The 20,782-nt window shown below is 50.5% G+C and overlaps 1 protein-coding gene across 16 annotated transcripts in view; it reads left to right on the forward strand.

The window, feature by feature from the left end:
• Positions 1-20,782, forward strand: part of PLEKHA6 (pleckstrin homology domain containing A6) — a 133,459-nt gene that overhangs the window by 47,350 nt on the left and 65,327 nt on the right. For 6 of the 16 annotated variants that reach the window (XM_043484994.1, XM_043484997.1, XM_043485007.1 and 3 more), the window contains exon 1: positions 12,578-12,874. The exons of 5 other annotated variants lie outside the window; for them this stretch is intronic. The gene's annotated coding sequence lies outside the window, so the exon portion shown is untranslated. Of the gene's footprint in view, positions 1-12,576; positions 12,875-20,782 lie in introns of those variants that run through there. 5 more of the 16 variants (XM_043484999.1, XM_043485002.1, XM_043485003.1 and 2 more) reach the window with 2 other exon arrangements.

Below are 20,782 nucleotides of genomic sequence, written 5' to 3' on the forward strand. Positions count from 1 at the left end.
AGCAGACGTGTACTGATTGTAACATGGCCCTTTAAAGTTCATAGTCTAGCAGAGGAGACAGACTTGTAAACAAAGAATTGAGAAAAATAAGATTAGATGCACTGAGTGCTTGGCAAACTTGGGGGAAGGAAGACCCCCTGAGTGGAAGTCAAGAGCAGCTGCAGGGGGCAGGTTTGGGTTCAGCCTTGAAGTGTGGGTCAGGGAGTGGAAAGGGTGCAGCTCAGGCAGAAGGAACAGCATGCTTGGAGGGGAGCTGGAAATACCTCAGCACGCTGAAACACAGAGACCACTTCCGGGATCCTGGAGTAGGAGGCTGGGGTGGGTGTGGCTTGTGAAGACCCTTGGCTCTACCAGGAGGGTGGGTTTAATCCTTTCAGGGTCTGAGCAGGCTGGGGCACGTTTGCTTCCTCTTTCTCCTTGCCTTCGCTGTCCTTAGGGCCCTGCACAGATGAGATCCTCCCCAAGGATCAGAGAGGCCTGTGGCCTGCCTGAGAGAACACCACACATGAGCTGTAGGGTCCGATTGAGAACTCAGCGCCCTTGGTTTCTCTTGACCGATGCTTCATGTAGTGGGTTGTCCTTGTGGGTGTCCCCGTGGCCTCCGGCTGACACGATCCCGCATTCTGCCTTGCAACAACCGCCCCGTCCGTGCAGAGAGCCCAGTGTGACTGAGCCTGGACGCCACTCCCCCACCCAGCTCTTTGGTGCAAAGGAGAAGCCACAAGATCTGCTGGAATAACTTCCTGCTTCATTGCTAGGTGCCTGGCTGCCTGGCGTGTGTCAGATTTGGCTTGAGGGCTTGTTTTTCCAAAGAGGTTGGGCAGGATTTGCAGAGTGCGATGGTATCATTCTGGACTTTTTGGAGAAAGCCAAGAGTGCTATGGGGTCATTCTGGACTTTTCGTAGAAAGCCAAGAAGCCCCTCTTGGGGGCCCTCTCCCGCCCCCCCTGCAGCCCTCAGGGCCCGTGTGCCTTGCAGACTGGTGGTCTTCACAAGTGCATGTGGAGTGAGCAGTGGCCCATGTGGGAAGGGCTTGGGTACCTGGTACTTTCTAGAAAAGCGGGAGGAGTGGGGGGGGGGGGCCTCACAGGGGCCCAGGCTGAGCAAGACGCCTCCTTATCTCCTCACCCCAAGGAAATTCCGGAGAGAGGCCAGCTTGCTGAGTTACGGTTTCCAGTGGTTTCCTGAGTGCTGCAGGAGCCCCTTCCCACAGGGGCTGCCCCTTCATCCCGCCTCAGGGAGGTGGGGTGGCCTTTTGTGGGGAGTCCAGGCGGAGGGATGTGGTTTCTTCCTCAGGTTCCTGTGGTGGCAGCTCCTCACCTGGGAAGCACCCCAAAGCTCACCCCATCTCCGGGACTGAGCATTCAGGGGAGGGGCCGCCCCAGCCTGGATTGCCGGTCCCCCTCCCCTGAATCCATGCCCATCATCCAGGGCAGAAAGAAGCCTCCATTGACAGGTGGGCACGGCAAGGCGTGCGGGGCCGGGCAGCGTGGGCGCACCCGAGAAGCAGCAGCACCCATCCGCTCACTTTCTCGAGGTGGCGTCCTGGGACCCTGCCAGGCCTGCCTGATGGCCACCCCTTTTCCAGTGCTCCCTACGTCTGTCATGGACGGGCTCTGGGGTCGCAGCCCGCGTCTGTGCGTACCGGTGTGACCTAGATCAGCGGAGGGTCACGCGTAGTCCAGCCCCATTGCCTTGAGGTGACATTCTCTCCTGGGCCTGCTCAGCCCTCTTTCCCGCCTTGCTCCTGCCTGCCTTCCTGCTTACTCCACCTTCTCTCCTCCTTCCCTCCTTAGTCCTTCCCTCTTCCATTTCTCTCTTCTCTCCCCACCCTCTTTATCCACCCCACCTTCCTGCCTTCCCACCCTTTCTTCACCAGACATTAGTTAGGAAATTACTAGCTGCTAGATACCAGGAATGCAAAGCTTAGTAAGACATGGCCACTGCTCTCGAGGAGCTCAGAGTACTGTGTGGGAGACAGATCCCTAAACAGACCATCACAACACGGGATGATCGCATGGCTCAGAAATACCTGTGCAGGAGAGGGAGTGGTCCTTTTCATTGGAGTGGGAATGGCAGGGGTGGGGGGTGGGGGCAGGTGGTGGGGAAGAGACGTTCTTACCACCTCCAGTAGGAGCCTGGCCTTGCTGGGACCTGCCCTCACTTACATTCACAAAGTCTGTGACCAGGAGCAAGTCCTTAATCTCCCTGGATCTCACTTTTCCTATTTATTTTTTTAAAAGAGTTGTTTGAAGCTTACTACAGAATGAAAATATACAAACAAAATTATGGGTTTTGCCTTGTACAAGGCGATCTTAGTCAGCTCTCCTTGGAGAGGACGGTGAACAAGGATGCTGCGGACTTCAGAGGAAGTGGTCCATCGAGCTGGTGGGAGACGAGTGACTGCCCCACCTCTTGCTCTGGCTTTTTCTGTGGCAGGTGCAGGACTGAGGGCAGACCCAGGGAAAGGAGAGGCTTCGTTCACAGTTAAAGTCATGTGGTCCTTTTCCATCTGTCCTCTTCCTTCCCACCAGAAGTATCAGCTGGGTTTGATGAAGCCCACGGTTGGTTTCAGAGACAAACTGAGTGTCCTGTGTTAGGGGAGTTGGCATTGATATCCAGGTGGGAAGCAAACAAGGGCAGGCTGAGAGAGCCAGGCGCTCAGACACTTTGTGACGGCTGGCGGGGGGGGGCGGGGGCGGGGGCAGACCTGACTCCCCCTCTTCTTGTCTGCCAGAAACCTTCCCACTCTCTACTGAGTGTTCACTCAAGTGACCTTGGGCAAGGGTGGAAGATGGAAGGATCTTGCTGTTCCCGGCATCTCTGGACCATAGAGAAGATAAAATGACGTATGACTAGAAAGAACCTGAGTCCTCTAGAATAAAGGGTGTGAGAGAGTTTAATATCTTCTAGCCAAGTTTACACTGCTCAGATTGAGTGCTTAACACATATGGTTATGAGCCCTGTTAACCAGCTTCATCACCTCCAACTGTTGTAGTAGAACTATCTGGACTCTGTGATGGGACCCTGGGGGTGCTGTTTGCTGAACTCAAGCATTAGAAAATTAAATTGCCTGGCTTTGAGGTGAGTGCAGAAGAAGCCCCCCTCTCACAAACAGAGCCGTCTCCTCTGTGGCACAAGCTTCTTTGGTCGGCTTCCCTTTCACATGTGAGAAGGTGGCGTCAAAGGAAGCAGGCAGTGGGTAATAGTCCAGATGGGCGTCAGACTTCAGATTCGGGCTCCACTGCTGATAAGCCGTGTGGCGAGTTCGCCTCTGTGCTGTGTCCTTACTTGGAAGATGGGGCCAGTAATACCTACCACATGGCGTGTATTGAGTTAAATGAGTTAATTTGGAAAGTGCTCGACATGGTGCCCTCAGATGCTGGCAGTCACCCTGCTCAGGCTTGTGTTCCTCAAACTGTCTTCGTTGTTTAGTCACTAAGTCGTGTCCGACTCTCTGCGACCCCATGGACTGTAGTCCGCCAGGCTCCTCCGTCCATGGGGTTTCCCAGGCAAGAATACTGGAGTGGGTTGCTGTTCCTTCTCCAGGGGATCTTCCCAACCCAGGGATTGAACCCATGTCTTCTCACTGACAGGCGGATTCTTTACCACTGAGCCTCCAGGGAAGCCCAACTTCAAATTACCTAAGCCTCTTTCCCTAAAGGTGTGTGTATGAACACTCATGAAACCTCTGAGACTTGGGAATCTTGTCTTTGGAGAGAGACTTCTTAGCTTCTCCCACAGCAAGGATTTCAGCCTTTCTCTCCATACTACAGAAAGATATAAATAAGCACACACACACACACGTATGTATAATATAGCACTTATGCCAGCACCTTTCCAAACACTTTCTGTAACTGACTAATGTAATTCTCACAACAGCCTTATGAGGTGGGTGCTGTCAGAGTCCTCCTCAGGTGGAGACACAGAAACCCAGAAAGACAAGGGACTGAGTCGAGACTGTGACTCAAAAGTCTCACAAAATAACACTTACTGTTACCAAGTGCACACCGATATTTTCTATTCTATTCCATTAAATTTTAAAAGTGCTAATCTTGACTTGCTCAATTGATTTCACAACCTGCCGATGAATCAAAAATTACATCGTAGAAGCCCTATAGAGTCTCCTCAGAAAGCCAGGAGGGTAATCAGGGGAAACGTCTGAGTGGAAGAAGGACAAAGGCATGGTGTCTTCACGTGGCCTTATTCTAGAAATGATGGAGCTCTTGCTGGGAGCGCTGGGGTTCTGAGACTGGGAAGGGACCCCACAGCTCCCAGATGGGGGCTCTCAAGAGCGTGTACTCAGACCCTGGGAGGGGGCTGGGTGGGTCTCGGGAAATCACTCCTGTTATCTATCCTTTCCCAGACGGATCAGAGAAAGGCTCCCCAACCTGGAGCCGCTGCCTGCAGCCCGGGATGAGGGCCCGATTGCTGAAGGCTTGAGGCAGCCGGGCTTCGTCTGGTGTTCTGTCAATGGTGCCCTGGGTTTTGCTTTTAGAACACTCCTGTATTTATTAACTTACTTAATACTCACAAGAGCTAAATATAGTGAATGTAGGTTCCATTCCGTTCCACGGGTAAACGAAGAGAGGCACAGAGACATTCAGTGGTTCGGCCAGGGCTCAGTGAACGCTCGGATGCAGCTCTTGGCCTCTGGTTCTGCTGATTTTAGTTGCGGATTACACAGGCGGTGGTGTGACTGCATATCAACCACGCAGATGGTGAAGGAAGCGGATGCACAGAGGCCAGCTCGCCTGTCTGGGGTTGGTTACCTGCGCTTCAGCCGCAGTGGCCTCCAGGTGAAATGCAGAGAGCACCCCCACCCCGGGGTGTCCCCACACAGAGGCCAGAGGCACCGGGAGCAGGCTGTGCCGGCTTCTGTCAACCTATGCTGTCACTCTTATCGGGGTGAGTCTGGTATCTCAGTTGACTTCCCTAGTGGAGGATGGCTTAAATTCCAGCCAGCCAGATCAAGGTCAGCCCAAAGACTGGAAGGATGGAGAAGGTAGAAGCCGGGGGAGGCTGTGACCTTTCAGAAGGACCTCTGTCTCTCCGGGGCGGGTCAGCGGAGCCACTGCCCTGCAGCAGGAGGGGCAAGCTCAGCTCACGAGACCCCGCCAGCTCTGGGGAGCCCTGCCCCTCAAGTCCAGCGCTATATTAGGGAGAGGGGCTGGGGGAGGCTGGGCCCACTAGGCAGCCTGCGGGGAACCTGCCCCCCGGGCGGGTCCTTGTCCTGAGTGCCCTGCAGCTGTCTTTCAGGGCAGCTGTCCCCGCAGGCCTTGCCCAGCTTTCTGGGGGATCGGCTCTCACACCCACTCCCACATCCTGTGTCAGGAAAGCCAGGCTCTCTCCCAGCCAGCGCCTCACCTCCCTTTATCTGTCCCGGGGCTGCTTTTAGTAGTTTAAAAAGTTAGGAAAATATTTCTCAGAGCTGTGGTTGCTCCTGAATGCTTCCTGCTGCTGGGAGTGAGGCTTCAAAGATCGTTTCATCCGTTGATCAGTGGGAGTGTGTTTACTGAGCAGGAGCCACTCTGTGGCTGGTGGGCCCCACAGCCAGCCCCCCAGCACGCCCCAACTCCAGCCACTTCTGAGGGACCAGCGGGGTGGTAAGTATGGAGCGGTAAACACAGCAGGAGACACGCGTTCGTCCCTGTGTTATTCTCACCTCTTGGCGTGACTCCTGATCCAGGCCAGGGGCCGGTTTTCTGCCGCCTCTGTTCTGTGGCTGTCTTTCTGGGAGGCCCGCCCTGGGTCTCCCAGAAGCTGCTGTCTCAATGGGGCTGCCTCCCTGACCGTCTCCTGACTCTGCCTTCATTCTGCCCTCATCGTGGGCTGCCTTTGAGACGAGGGCAGTTTGGTAGGTTTGGTTTGCCTGTGTCCAGGACTAGATTGAAGTTTTTCGAGTGTAGGGACCCCCTCTTAAGGTCTAAAGACAGAGAAGTCTTTAGCCCCATGGATGCACAGGATGTCCATGGAATGTGTGGTCAATATGTGCCCATATCTGCACACGGGGGGAGGCTTTCTGTGGGCCGGGGGTGTTTGTTACAGGCTTTCTGGGAACGGTGGTGTTGGAGCTCTTCCTTACAGCAGTGTCCGCCTGCTTTTGGAGACCTGGCTTCAACAGGCATCTAGGATGGAATCTGGAAATCATTTTCTTAGAGAAGTCCCTCAAGGCTATCAAACAATCAGTTTGGTTAAGATCTGCAGCCTTAAAGGCTGGCTTGCTCTGGTAACTGAGAGGAGTGGGGTGTCTTGGTTGGGGGGTGGGCATGGCCAAAGCAGAGATCCTTAATGCTTTGGGGGGAAATATTGGGAAGCTCTGGCTGGACTAGAATTTTTTTTATATGGAGCAGTGGAATAGGATGTTTGAAAGATGAATGGGGATGCACTGTGGGGGACTTTGGATGGTAAGACAAGGTGTTAGGCCTTCATGGAGCCGGCCAGTGGAAATTTCTGAGCAAGAAAATAACATTAAGGCATTAAACCATACCCTGCAGAGGGGAAATTGGCTATATTTTTAAAGCATAGAGTCCTAAACTTCCTGTTATTACTCATTCCAAGTGCTTCTTGGTGTCTAACCTAAATCTTTCTGGCTGCAACCAAAGTACAGTTTGTCTCCTAGGAATTGGAAAACACCTGGACAGAAAAGTCATTCTCCCATTTCTGTCAGCGAGAACCCACATATCTCAGTGGAACAAGTATGTGTGCCAGGGTTCTGGGCCAAGTTGGCAGAGCCTTGGGGCTCAGGAGGGCACTGTGGCCAACATCGATATGGGCCCACCTCTTGGGGTAGGGGCTGGGGTCCTCGGGGCCCCCAGGGGTTTAGGAGCCCTGGACTTGTCTCTTGGGTGCCGTTCCCGCTCCCCACTCCCGGAACGGGCACACGCACTGCCCCTTGGAAAAGCTTGCGGGCATAGAGACAGGCCCTCGACCCTCCTCTGTTGTGAAGGTAAGAGAGAGAGGCTGATAAAGGTCTCTTAGCAGGAAGAGGAGGCCATGGAGGAAGAACAGGGAGGGCGAAGGAGCAGAGGTGAGCGGTGGCAGGGGGGTCTCAGCCCTGCTTGTCAGGGTGCCCATCCGACGCCCAAAGGAGGCTGAGCCAGGAGGGGCAGACTGCGGTGTCTGTTCCCTGCCAGTCTCCAGCTCGAACCAGCCCCGGGCTCGGGGGCGGGGGCTCGAGTGTAAGTCTGTCTGGTCCTCCTCTGTCCTCTGCTGTGGCTCTCGCCCCCTCCGTCCACCTGCCACCTGCAGCAGTGTCTGATGGGATCCCAGACACGCCAGTCTCTAGAAAAGAAAGCTGTTCTTGACCAGGGACTCCCGCCCCACTCCCCCCGGGCTCCCAGGGCGAATGGAACATTCCATTTAAAGGGTGAACCAGGAGCAGGTGAGCTACAGTGCAGCCAGGAGAGAGGACTCAGAGCCACAAGTGGGAGGAGTGCGGCTGAGCCGCCCATGCTGCCCACCTGCCCCCCCGGCACTTCCTCCCCAACCGCTGGAGGGCGCCTTGCTTCCTGAGCTCAGAACCCAAACTAGGATGTGGCCCTGGGGCTCTACAGAGGCCAGGTAGGCAGACGCCTTCTCAGGAGACCCTGCCCCTCGCACCTGGGCACCGGTACTTTCCCGCCCACCCGGGGAGGTTGTGCCCCACAGTTCTAGGGGCACATTCACACCGTGCTCCATGGCACCCCCGGGGTGTGCTGGGGCTGGGAAGTCAGCGCCAGCAGATAAGGGGAGGGCAGAATTAGACACTTCTGTATTCCAGGCAAACAGTAGGGAGCTTCCAGGACGCCCGGGAGAGGGAGTTGCCTGTAAGAGGATCCCCGTGTGGATGCTGTCAGGTGCTTAAACAGGTTTTTGCATTTGCCGCTGATTGCTTAATTAGACACCGACATGGTACTCTCTGCTAATGACCGTGTCTCCCAGGAGATGACAGATAAAGGGGTGGGTGGCTTCAGAGGCCAGCCACCTGAGAGTGGGGGCAAGGGAGACGGAGCCTCTTGGCACTTCCTTGGGCCAGTACATACTCTAGACCATCAGAGAGAGTGGGTGCTCTCTCTCCAGGGACTGAGGAGGGAAGCAGGGTGTGGGGCCCATCCTGCCTCCAGTCTTAACATCCTGTGTGGGCTCCAAACTCCTGGCTGTGGTTTGCCCTCTTCAGAAATGGGCAGGGTCGGCCCCTGTGTCCAGGTGGTCACCGAGGCCAGAGGACCCCAGGCATGTGCGTGTTTCTGGAGGTAAGTGCTCTCCTCTGCAGAGCAACTAGGTTTTTTTTTTTTTTTCCAGGCACCTGCACGTTAGGTTGGAAAGAGAGCTGGGTGGGCAGCTCTGACAATTGCCTGGAGGAGGGCATTGCTCAGCATTGTGAACTCCAACTGGACAATCAAGAACTCTTCTGGGATCTGAAGCTCAGTTTCGATAATGGGCTAAGAGCCTAGCCACAAATGTTTCAGAGCTGCTCAGAGGGTGTGCTAGAGGCAAAGTGATGCCGGTAATTTTCTGCTGGGGTTGGCAGAGATGATCTAGTGTCATGGAAACTTTGGATTGTAGGGAAGGCTGAATTTTGAGGCTGGGCAGACCGAGCTTTGAATTTTGGCTTCCCTACTTACTAGCTGTGTTCCCTGTGGAACTGGGGGACTGGCTGGATACAAGTGTTTGTGACTCTTCTTGCCTATCCCCAGCCTTCTCTAGCACACCTTCCTAAAACTACAGTTTTGGGGATATGGGGCAAAGAGGCCCCAGCCCTGTCCTGCATGAGCCAACCAAATATTTACCAAAAGCAGGGCTGCAGAGGAAAGGTGCCAGGATCCAGGTAAACGTTGTGTTTGTGCTGTCCAAATAACGTCATACTTCATGGGCTCCCAAGTGCTATAGCCCTGCTGGGAGGCCTGAGCCAGGCCGCTGTGAGGGCTGGCTGTGGGGAGGTCCCAGAGAGATGACAGATAAAGGAGAGGGTGGCTTTAGAGGCCAGTGAAGCAAGGGGCCTTTGAGCAGAGCGGAGGTGGGCAGCGTGAGTGGCTCAGTCGCACCCCTCCCACCCGTGCCACTCCATGCGTGAGCCAGAGAGACGCTCCTCCCATTCTGCCTCTGGGTATCTGGGGCGCTGCATCCTGGCTTTGGCTTATCTTTGGTCTCCTTTCCTCCATCCCAAGGAGGCCTGACTACTTCAGGAGGATGGAATCTGATGGACTGCAGGACGGCTGTATGCTTCTGATGGTCCTGATGGAAGTTATCATTTCTGCCCATTTCAAAGACAGGGTGGGACTGGCAGAGATGATCTAGTGTCATGGAAACTTTGGACTGTAGGGAAGGCTGAGTTTTGAAGCTGGGCAGACCAAGCTTTGAATTTTGGCTTTACTACTTACTAGCTGTGTTCCCTGTGGCCTATAACATGGGATTTCAGAACCCACATTGCTATGGGTGTTTGTGATGATTCCTCCCATGAGGAAATAAAGCAGTCTATTCTACAGCATAACCCTGAATGCTTTCATGTTGGGAAACAGGGACTATATTCAATTTCATTTCATAAACATTTAGAAAATATTCGTGTGTTTGGCTGCGTCATGTTTACTTGGGATTTTCACCGTGATGCGGGCTCTCTAGTTGTGTCTCATGGGCTCAGCAGTCGGGCTTAGCTGCTCCTCGGCATGTGGCATCTCAACTTCCAACCAGGGATCACACCTGTGCCCGCCTGCATTGCATGGCAGATTCTTATCCCCTGGACCACGGAAGTCTCCCCATAAACATCTTTTAGCAAAGATATTTCCAGTTCCAAAGAGTCAATGATTTTATGTTTTTGAAAAAAGTATCTTGGAAGGAAGAAATGTTCAAAGATTCTATTATATTTGGCAATTATCATCAGTTTTATTTATTTATCTTTTAACCTACTCAGGAAACCTTTGTTTAGTTCAGAGCTGGAAGTAATGGGTGGAGGCAGAAAGCAGGCTGAGGGCACTCTTCAGCAGCAGGGTAGGCCGTCTGCAAAGGCAGTGCCTTGTCCTTGTGGGGGCTCATGTGGCACGTTGGTCTTTCCCAAGTGCTGGAGGCAGCTTTTCCGCCTTTGGGTGGGAGAGAAGACTGCTTTGTGCTGAGATTGCTCCTAACATGGAAGGCTCTGATTCTGGCATCGCCAAAATTCCCCAGGTGAGGATAGGGAGTTTTCCCTTCACTACCAGGCAAATGCACGAGAGATTGGAAATGGAGGGAATTTCCCCCGGGGCTTCCTGACTGCCTTCTCCAAAGCACAGCCCCTTTCATTTGGATCAAACCTTGACACTTTCCTCGCCCTAAATGTTTATTACCATCAAAGACTTGGAGCTTGTGTACACTCTTGCCTTGCTGCATGTCTCAGAACCAGCTTCTGTTCTGGGTAGATCTGTTGTCTGTATTCCAAACCTTCTCTAGCAGGATGGAAGATTAGAATTCAAGCAACCATTTATGGCATTCCTACTAGGTGCAAGGCAGTGGTGTAGGAGACCTGGGAAGGCAAGATATTGTCCCAGTCCTTAAAAAGCTCCAGTCTCTCTTTGGGAAATGAGCTTTACACAAGTAAAAAGTCAGATAGGGGTACAAGGCTCCATGAGATGACAGCTGAGTGGTAAAGACGATGGTGGGGTGGGTGGAGAGTAGTAGATTAGCTACTGCTGGGCTGAGGCGCCTGGTGAACCAGGCCAGTGGGTTTTGGACGCTGATCCCCACTGGAGTGAGAGACTGGGGTGGGAGACACTCAAAGCTGTGGTTATAAGCCTGGTTTCCTGGGACAGTTAATGTGGACATTTACAGAAGTAAGACAGCTTATATGGGGTGTCCATTAATAATTCACTGGTTTTATTTAAATTTTTTTTACCATGCGTAGGTTACACTTTTCAAAATTACAGAATAGTATTCCGTGAAGAGCTTCTCCCACCTCGTCTCAGATTTAGCTTCAGCTCCCTCCTTGGAGGTGATCACTGTTACCAGTGTCTGCTCTGCTCTTCCTGAGATGCCCTAAGCCAGTCTAGGCTATGACCCGTGGGCCAAATCTAGCCCCCCACCGAATTTTGTATGAGAAAGACCCAGCAATGATGGTTACACTTAAATGGCTAAAAGAATAAGAATAGTGGTTTGTGACGCATGAAAGTTGTATGAAATTTAAGTGTTTGTGTCCACAAGTGCAGTTTTATTGTAACACAGCCGTGCTCATTTGTTTATGCTCATTTGTTTACACATTGTCTATGGTTGCTTTCGTGCTACAAAGGCGGAATTGAGTATTTGCAACAGAGACTATAAGGCCCATGAAGCTGCCATCTAAGCCTTTACATAAAAAATTTGTTGACCTCTGCTGTAGGCAAACATATATAGATAGTTACAAGTCATTTCTTAACCCAAACAGTAGCATATGAAGCTAAATGTTCTGCCCCTTACTATCTTCCTTTACTGTATCTTGTAGACTGTTCATATCAATACAATAATATAGTCAGTGGGTGCTGAATCTTAATTGGATTTTAGATATGTGAGTCTAAGGCCAAGACCCTTGGGGAAATGCTCCATGTCCAGTTGGGCTGAAGCTTGGAGCCTGGAGGTGGAGATGTGAGTGATATCTGCTGGGAGGACTTCAACGCAGATCTGTGACCTTGGCCTGTAGATCAAAGATTTTCCTTTATAGAAATGAAGCATTACATGCTGAGCGCTGTTGAAAGTAAACTGAATGCTAATAGGTTGACATAAAGACAATGAACTGGAAACATTAAGCCAACCCCGGGAGGAACAGTGAGTACTAAAGGCCATTCAAGCCAGCCGGTACAAGCTAGTGTGCAGTCACGGGCGGAAGGGTGCACAGGGGATCCTTACCGAATGCCTGTCGTATGCCGGCTGCCTTATACATGTTATATATGTAATCGTTACTCTCTCAGGTAGGATTTTTTTGCCTCATTTTACAAATGAGGATAAGGCTGAAAGAGGTTAAGTGATTTTTCTCACAATTAGTTGGTTCAAGTGATTGTCTAGTTGTGTTAAAGCATCTGACTTTTAAAGCCTCTTTCTATTCTGCTACCCAAGATGCCAAATCTGGCCGGAAGTCATTGCCCAACTTTGACAAGCCATTTCATCTTCCTGGCCTCAGCTCTCTCATCTGCAAAATGAGCCAGTTGTCACCAGATTTCCCTTCCCACTCTCACCTGGCCTGATTCTGTTATGGCTGAAACATAAAGGAAAGGGGTGACTCTGAAAGAGCCAGATGCAGAACTTGGAGGAGGAGAGGAAGGTGTGGTTAGCAATTAGTATATGCTAGACCAGTTATCTGGAAGCTGATCCTTGGGAGAGTATTATTCCTTGACATGAGGAAGTCCCTGGAAACCTTTGCTCCTAAACTGGAAACTTCCCACCCCCCTCGCTGCCATGACCCTGAGTGTCACCTAAGCACTTGGACTTGAACAGCTGCAGGGGCCGGGTTAGGAGAGCCTGTGGACAGCGCCTGGCAGGTCTGGGCCCACATGGCTCCGCTCTGCTCTTGGGCGCCAGAGGAGCTGCAGCTAGAGGGCTGTCTGATCTTACTGAGCTGCAGGCTGGGTGGGGAGGAGGGGAGCGCGAGGGCGGGTAAGCCATCAGACCCGAGGAGCCGGGGGTGTGAGTGTATTTATATAGGACTGAGCCAACCTGCAGTTTCAGATTTCAGACTCTGCTTTATTGGAGAATTTTCCCTGGTTTTCAGTCAATGCTGTAGCAGAGAGAAAGCCGACACCAGAGCCTTCCTGGAAGGCTGGGGAGATTCTGGATTCCCGGGCCCTCGTCTCCTTCCTTCTCAAGGGAGGAGCCACTCTCGGATCAGGAGTGTTGTTAGGATTCTTTCCCAATCAACAGACTGCGTCTTCCAGCTGGGTCCTGGCTGCCAGCATGGAAGGTAACATCTGGGGTCCCGGGCACTGGACTGGGAAGAAATGGGGCTATCCAAATCTTCAGGGGGAGGAGGATACACATGTTGGGCAAAGAGGAGTGGTTCACAATAAGAGACATGAGAGAGAGAGAGGAGTGTCTGTTGTGGGGGAGGCAGGGAAGGGAGGGAGGCTGTGTGTGTGTGTGTGTGTGTGTGTGTGTGTGTGAAGCACTTCTATTGTTTTTGGAAAGCAAATCATCTTTTACACTTTCTCTTTATTATCGTCTCTTTATCTCCTAACAAATAAGAGTGTCCCGTGAATATCCATCTTCCTTGAGGGTCTCCAATTAAAAAGTTAGAGAAAATTTCTGACTTCTTAGAATGTGAATATTTTTTCATTTGTGGGATTGCAAAGGGAATTTAGGGACATGGAGGTATGTGTCCAAAGGACTCTTGTCCCTAGAGTCAGTCCTGGGTGTTGCAGGCACTTGGCAACATTCCTGGTAAAGCTAACTTGTAAGTCTGTGTGGTGGGACGGTTTCACTGGTATAAATTTCAGCATGGTCTCCTTGTGGTATTAGGGTGATCCAGCTGAATGAGATCAAAGCTGTGAGAGGCAAGTGCCAGGAGTACTTTCTTCGCAGAGCCTCAGAATCAAGCAGGATGGAGGCCAATGCCTGGGGTGGAGGTGGGGTAGGGGCTTGGCACTCTTCCTGAAACACAAGTTTGGATGGGGTGGTGATTGGTGACTCAGACTGGCTGAATGTGGCTCTGTCTTCCCAGGGTTTGTGTGGTGTTTCTCAATGGCCAGGAGCAGAGATCAGAGACCTACCTTATACGGGAGCTGGTGGGCGGGCAGCCGGGCCAAGGTGCCAGGACCTGTCTGTGCAGTGATGTCCCCTGGGCAGCACGTGCTGGGCGGCAGGGTCCACAGGAGTGGTGGATGGTGGACGGGCCAGGCCAGATGTGGCTTTTGAAAAGCAGATTTGGGGTAGCGAGATAAGCATTGGAAGAGGGGTGTGGTGGAGTCTACTAGAGGCAGAACATGGAGTTCTGGAAAGGATCCAGGAAAGGGGACTAGGGAATCTTAGGTTCTGATACAGTTCAAGGCCATAGCCAGCCAGAGACCTCACTCTCAACATGGATGTAACCTGAAATGGGTGAGAGGACCAGAGTTTGCCTGCTGACTTCTGACTATAATGAGATAGATGAGAGGTGACGAGGGCTAAGCAAAACACATTTTCAACTTGAGAAATTATATACTGCAGTTGAGTCTGGGAGGCAATCACACAGTTATTTATTAGGCAGTATAATTAATAGGTGGTGTAGCCTGGTTATTTTTGAAACTATGGGCATTTAAAAAAACTGTTTTTTATTTACATCACCAGCTACTTCTAAACAGAATTTTAGTGTCTTTGTACATTTGGTAGATGGTGCAATGCATCAGTTTGGCCAACAGATAATAATAACCTTTCATTTCATTCACTTGTGTATGGTTTTCCAGCTTGGAAACATTCTCTGGCTCAGTTCAGCAGCTGTTTACCAAGCCCTGTTCTCTCCTAGGTGCTTTGCTAGAGACTGGGTGTACAGTTTCTAAGACTTATCTACAGATAAGACCTGGTTCCGCCCTCAAGGATCTCACAGTCACTATAACCCTATCAGGAAGACAGAATATCATTCCTATAACATAGATGAGGAAAGGGAGCTAAAAAGTGCTAATGGACTCATGGTTAGTCAGCAAAAAGACAAGGATTAGGATCAAGATTCAGCTCCTAATCCAGTGCTGTTTTGTGTTTTCCTCTGCACCACAGTTCGGTCTCAACTTCCCTCCACTCCGTCCCCCACCTTGTCTCCACCAGAGTAACGAGCAAGCAGCAATCGTCTGTGGAAGGCAGCATGGAAAAACTGCTTCCTGGAATGGAGTCGGTCCTCTCTTGGGTCCTATTTGTACAACTGAAATGGCATCAGTGGGTCTGCATATATGTGAGCTGCTGACCTGATCCTCTCTACCACTCCCCAGTAGCCTCCTTTAGCTCTTTATTCTTTTCTTTTTCTTTTGGGTGCCCCGCATCTTCGCTGCTGTGGGCTTTCTCTGGCTGTGGTGCGCAGGGGCTATTCTTCATTGTGGTACACGAGCATCTCCAAGCAGTGGCTTCTCTTGCTGTGAGCACAGGCTGTAGGCACTCAGGCTTCAGTAGTCGTGGCTACTGAGGAGCAACAGGCCGAGTTGCTCCTCAGAACGTGGAATCCTCCAGGACCAGGCGTCGACTGGTGTCCCCTGCCCTGGCAGGCAGCCTCCGACCCACTGTTCCACCAGGGAAGTTCTCTCTCAGGTCATTCTTGACTTTGCAGATTATCTTCCTCCCTCTTTTTTCCTGGATTGTCTGAATAGAGAAGGGGACAGTAAAATCCAGGGGCTCACGGAAACCTGGGAGACTCCACAAGGAGATGGATGCTCACTGAACACTGGATTTATAAAATAATCAACATTGCTTAGTTCTTTGTAGTTGGCAGAGTGTGTTCACATGAGCAAAGACGCTTGTTGATTCCCCCTCCCTTTCATGTTTGCCAGCTCTGTCTTCCTGGAAAGGTCTGAATCACCAAAGCTTAGGATTGTTCTTTTCATTTTTAGGCTTAAGCTAAAAAGGACATAGAGAGGTCATCTGTCTCAGTGATTATCAAATTTTGGTCTGTGACAAGTTTTCACCAGTCTGAAATGAAATGAGAAAAGAAAGGGAAAGCATATTGAACTTTTTGGCAGGGAAGCAAAAATGTTTTCAGTTTAAAGGATTTCTTTTGGGGGCAGGAGATGTACTCAAATATTTATTCTGAGGCTATGGCTTGCTTATTCTTTTCAAGAACTGGTGATGAGAGTAGATGGTAGCTAGGCTTTTTAAATACCCTTATTTGGCAAATTGAAAAGTTGGCAACTTTATAGTGGTTCCTTAAATTTCATTTTTTGAAATTTAACTAGTCCATGAAATCAAAAAATCTTGCCTCCAGGCACAATCTTCTTCAAACAGATGAGACTCTACCTCCCTGATAAGGGTTCTTTGGGGCAGATTTCTGAAAACTTGGATTCTGATCTTGTCATCACTGTTCTTTCCCTCTGGGTTCTTGGGCCATGATAAACTCACAGAGAGTCTCGGTTTCTTCATTTTTCCCTTGTGGGAGGTTTCTGCCTCCAGGACAAGGTCACTGGCAGAGGAATGTGTTCTCACTTCCTCATCCCCGTTGTCCGAGAGTCTGAGACTCTCACTTCTCAGAGGGGTTCTGGGATCAGACCTTGCTGGTTTCTATTCCTTAGTCATTTTTCAGAAATTATAAAAAGATGGAGAGGGTTTGTAGTTTGAAATATGGGAGCAGCATGAGGTATATTTTACATTTGAAGTCTTGGCGTCCAGGGTTAATCACTTGGAAACACCTTTTTAACTAGGTGGCCAAGAGGCAAGTGTACTAAAAAAGGTCTTGCCCTCAGTTTTTGAAATGGTGGATATCAACTGGAGCTTTTCTAAATCTGGAGGCTCCTGGAGGCCTTAGGGTGTTTGAGTCTTTTACCTTCTGTAGAGTCAGGCCTGAAATAGCAACAAATATGTGGGAATTCCCAGGCAGCCCCAGCTGCCAGACTGAGACTTGTGGTTGGGTGCGCACATGTGTGCAGACTTGTAGGAGAGAAGGCGTTTAGAGGATAATCAGTTTGAAATCACCCTGGAAATTGAACTAGATGCTCTTTTTGAAATTTGTTCTAGGACCTTTTTTTCCTGAAAGCCCAGGAACCTTTTTGTAGGATAGAATTTTCTGATTTTCCACCCTAATTTTATGTTCTGAAACAGAACCCTCCTAACCTAGGAAAGTAGTGTTTGGACTTAGGTAGTTGAGTTTGGGAGCGCGGGTAGTAGCCTCACCCCAAGCTTCCATGGGGAGGAGGGAGAAGTGGGACAAACCACTAAAGGCAACAGGAGAGCCGCAGGCTCTGAGCTGAAAGACCAAGCTTAGGGGTGAAATCCTCCCAAAAGTTTCTGGATGGTGGCGGGGTAGTAGTACAACCACCTAGGAACAGCGCTACGGAAAAGCCTACACCTGTGACGGATGGTGGACACCACAGCCTTATTCAAACCAATGGAGAGGGAAAGACAAAGTGAGAAGGATCCAAGAAGTGCAGATGGGAGATCTCTGCCACCCGTGGAGCTCCTGCGCAGGAGACCCCTCCACAGTCCCTCTGATGGCTCCCCCGAGGTTTGGGGCCGTGGTTCTCTTAGCTCATCCCTGATCACCAGCAATTTTGGCTTTCCCCAAGAGAACTTTCGTGAGGATTTTGTCCTAACTTTGGGTAGATCGGGACACAGAGTCCAGGAGCCCAGCGAAGTTCTTGGAGATTAGGATCTCTTCTGAGATGTTCAAGGCAAAGGCAAGAGCCATTCAGCATGCCTTTTTCTGACTGCAAAGGTCAGCAGGAGTGTGACTGGGGCTTCACAGATGTCCCCGTCCTTGTCACAGTGAAGTGGCAGGAAGCGCTATCCTTTTCTTGACCGCAAGGTTCAGCAGGAGCGTGATTGGGGCTTCACAGAGGTCCTGTCCTCGTCACAGTGAGTGACAGGAAGCACTGTCCAGGCTCCAGGCCACCTTTCTTTTCCATTGACTGCATGATCTTGGGCAATTCAGTCCCTCTCTGGGCCTGAGATTTCTCATCTGTGAAGCAAGAGGGTTGAATCTGATTGCCACTATCCTACTTAGCTCTGTATGCATTAATTCTCCATTTGACCAACAGACTTTATCACTCCAAGAGTCTTCTGTTTTTCTCTGAGATGCAGGTCTGCTGTCCAGCAGTTGCAGGTCTGTTGGAAAAGTAGCTTGAGGTGGCAGGAGTTATTTTCGAGACAACAGACCCAGGGTCAGAACTGAGATACCTACTTGGATGATTGTGCATCAGGATAGGTTAAGTCCTTCACGGTCATTAGTAAGTCCCTAAAATGTATGGCTAGAGCCAAGGGACCTGAGAATAACAGTTGCCCAATATTGCTCACAGCTATGGGCCAGGGTTGTCTACTATTTTAAAAGCCTCCTGGGGTCATGAAACAGCATTAGAGAAACATGCCAAACCTGTTCCGCTGTGTGTCAGATATTTGTTTCTCATCGAGTGTCCATCTTCATCATTTCTCTCACACTCAGCATCTTTCCTTTCTTTAGCCCAATTCCCCACACTCTTTGGCTCTCTCTACCCCTTAGCATTCCCCAAGACTCTGTCACTCCTTCCCCTGCGAATGCCTCTAGGGAGGAGGTAGCAGAGGTGAAACTGCGGGGCAGTGGTAGTGGAGAAAGTGCTAGAATCCCAATGAGGTGGGGAGTTGGAGGCATATTTGGAATATTCAGGCATGTCTATACCTGAAGCCAATCAAATAAGAGCACACTGCCTCTGCCAGCTCTGTTGGGGTGGAAAGGAGAAGATTCTTACGTGCTGATGGGCTGGTCTTTGGATCCTCTCCCCTCCCCGTGCCAACTTGTATTCCAGGAAGCTGGCTCCAGGCTGCAGGAACCCAGGGACCCAGAAGAGATTCAGATTGTGGCAGGGCAAATGCTTTCAGTACTTGTTAACATCTTTAGCTTAAATAACCCTGATGGCTTTCCCGAGCCACCTGACTTCAGGGGCTGGAGGAGGAGCTCAGATAGCTCCAAAACTCATCATCTGAAATGCCTGGGGCCTGTGGATTTCAGAATGGTAACATGATGCACACACTATGTATTACATAAAAACCTCCGGCAGAGTCTGGAACAGCTCCAAAATCACACATATTAATATTTCTGCAGCAGGATGTGTCTAAAGAATCACACAAGTGGGATTTTTTTAAAAGGCTAAAATGAGTCTCATGCCAGTTCAAGTGACGCTACCAACTAGGTTTGAGTCAGGTTGGGTTCTGCCATCAATCTCGTTAAGAAAAAACTTTAATTTTTCAGATATTTGTGGATTTGGGAATGTAATTAAGGCATTGCAGTTCTATACTGCCTCATATAACCACATCAGGTGGAATTAGCATTCCCATTTTACAGATAAGGAAACTTAGGCTCAGAGAGCATCAGTAGCTTGTCTAATGCCATTTGGTGGATAAGTGGATTCCAATCAGAGTTGACCTGTGATTGCAAACCAGCCCTGTTCACCTCCAGAGACAAGCTGTTTCCTCCGAGTAGGGCGCACTTTACCTTCAGGAGTGACTGAAAGAGAGTTGGGAGTGGGGTGGGGGGAGCGCTGACTTTGGCATCTTCCCTGATTAGGAATGCTTTTCCTGCACATCTGATAGGGATCATTTACTGACTTGTTCTTATTTATACTTTGACTTCTGGGATCCCAGTAAGCTAAAGTCTCAGCAGAGAAGAAGCTAAAGTTCAGTCAGCTTTGTGGCTTACAAGAAGAATCCAGCTGGCTTCGTCGGGGCTGAGAGAGCCAAGAACAGATGGGGTCAAGTCGGGTTTAGTGTGAGAAGCATCACTTCAGTGGAAACAGCCTGTACAGACCCGGCGGATACACTGCTTTCTGCCTCCCCACCCACCACCTGCTGCAGAAGGCTTGCCTTGAGGAGGGACCCATTTGAAAGGACTGTCTGGAAGGATAACGAACTCCAGATGAGGGTGAGAGTGGCATGCAGCTTGAAATAAGGAGAATTCAATTAGGAGGGTCTCCCTGGTCTTCATTAGCGATGTGGAAAAAAGGTCAAAGGAAGAGCTAATGCAATTATTGAAGATAGACCACATGCTTTTTAACACTTCATTGGGAAGATGATCTGGGCATCGTGGCCTCTCTCCCCCACCTCCTAACAGCTGTCGGGCAGCCTGCTCTTCCCGTGTCACCTCTAGGACAGGTCAGATCTGAACTCTTACTCTGCAGGCTCACAGGAGCCTCCTGCCCGTGAATTCTAAGCAGCACACAGGTCAGCTGCTCGGTCTGGGGAGTGGCCTGTGCTGTGTGTGTCCTTCCCTAGGAAGCTACCCGTTAGGAAGAGTGGTAGGTTCGTTGCCATAGTAACAAGGAACATCTGCTCCAGCCAACTAGAGAACAGAGGAGGAAGACATTCTTAAAGGGACCATTACCTCGTGGATTTGGTGCCAGGTAAGTAAGTTTTTCTAAGGAAGACCTGAAGGGCAGAGCAGATCCCTTAGTCTGAGAGAACTGTGAGGCTCTAAGGTGGCAAAGGACCCTCGTTTGCTTTGGAAAGGGCAGGAGAAAGGATATAAAATTTTCTTCTCTCCTGAATAATCAATGTCCTCTGAGAACAGGCTCATTAGCTTGTGGGCTCCCAGACCCCTGGGCCCTCCATCAGCAGAGGGGGTCCGCCACCTTCAGTAGGGACTTAGTTCACCCATATGGCCCTCGCTTCTCCTGTTGCCAGCTCTCTAAACATCCCAGGAGCTTTTCCTAAACTGGGAGGTAGCAAATGCACCTGGTTTCCCTGACCCTTACCTCCATCCTGTCTTCTTAGATGGCCTTCTAGGCCAGCTGAGGCCTTCACAGCACCGTGTTCTGCTAACCTTGGGCAAACTCCTTGGTCCCTTTCCTTCCTCTTCCTTTTCTTCCTCATGCTAGCCACATCTACAGAGTTTAGACGTTGGATCCTCCAGAATTCATCTTGTCTCTCTTCCTGATATTAGTTATAACTTATGAGTATGTTACTGGAACTGCTCAAAGAACTTTCAGCCCCAAAGGGGATTTTACTGTAAAGTTCAGAGGAATGGCTGGACTGCAGGAACCAACTAGAATCAAGAAGCTGAATGGTGCAAGTGTGGTCTTGCCCGTGGTTCCTCTTCATGGGCTGGCTTCACTCTCTTCTCCCTGCAGAGCTGTCCTGGCTCCGTGTCAGTCTAAAGAGATGGCTTCTCGCAGCTCCCTCGTGTACATGTCACCTGAAGAAGGACTGGTCTTTTTTTTGTTCTCAATTCCTATCCCTG

Source organism: Cervus canadensis, chromosome 13 (assembly GCF_019320065.1).
Source record: "Cervus canadensis isolate Bull #8, Minnesota chromosome 13, ASM1932006v1, whole genome shotgun sequence".
Classification (NCBI taxonomy): Eukaryota; Metazoa; Chordata; class Mammalia; order Artiodactyla; family Cervidae; genus Cervus; species Cervus canadensis.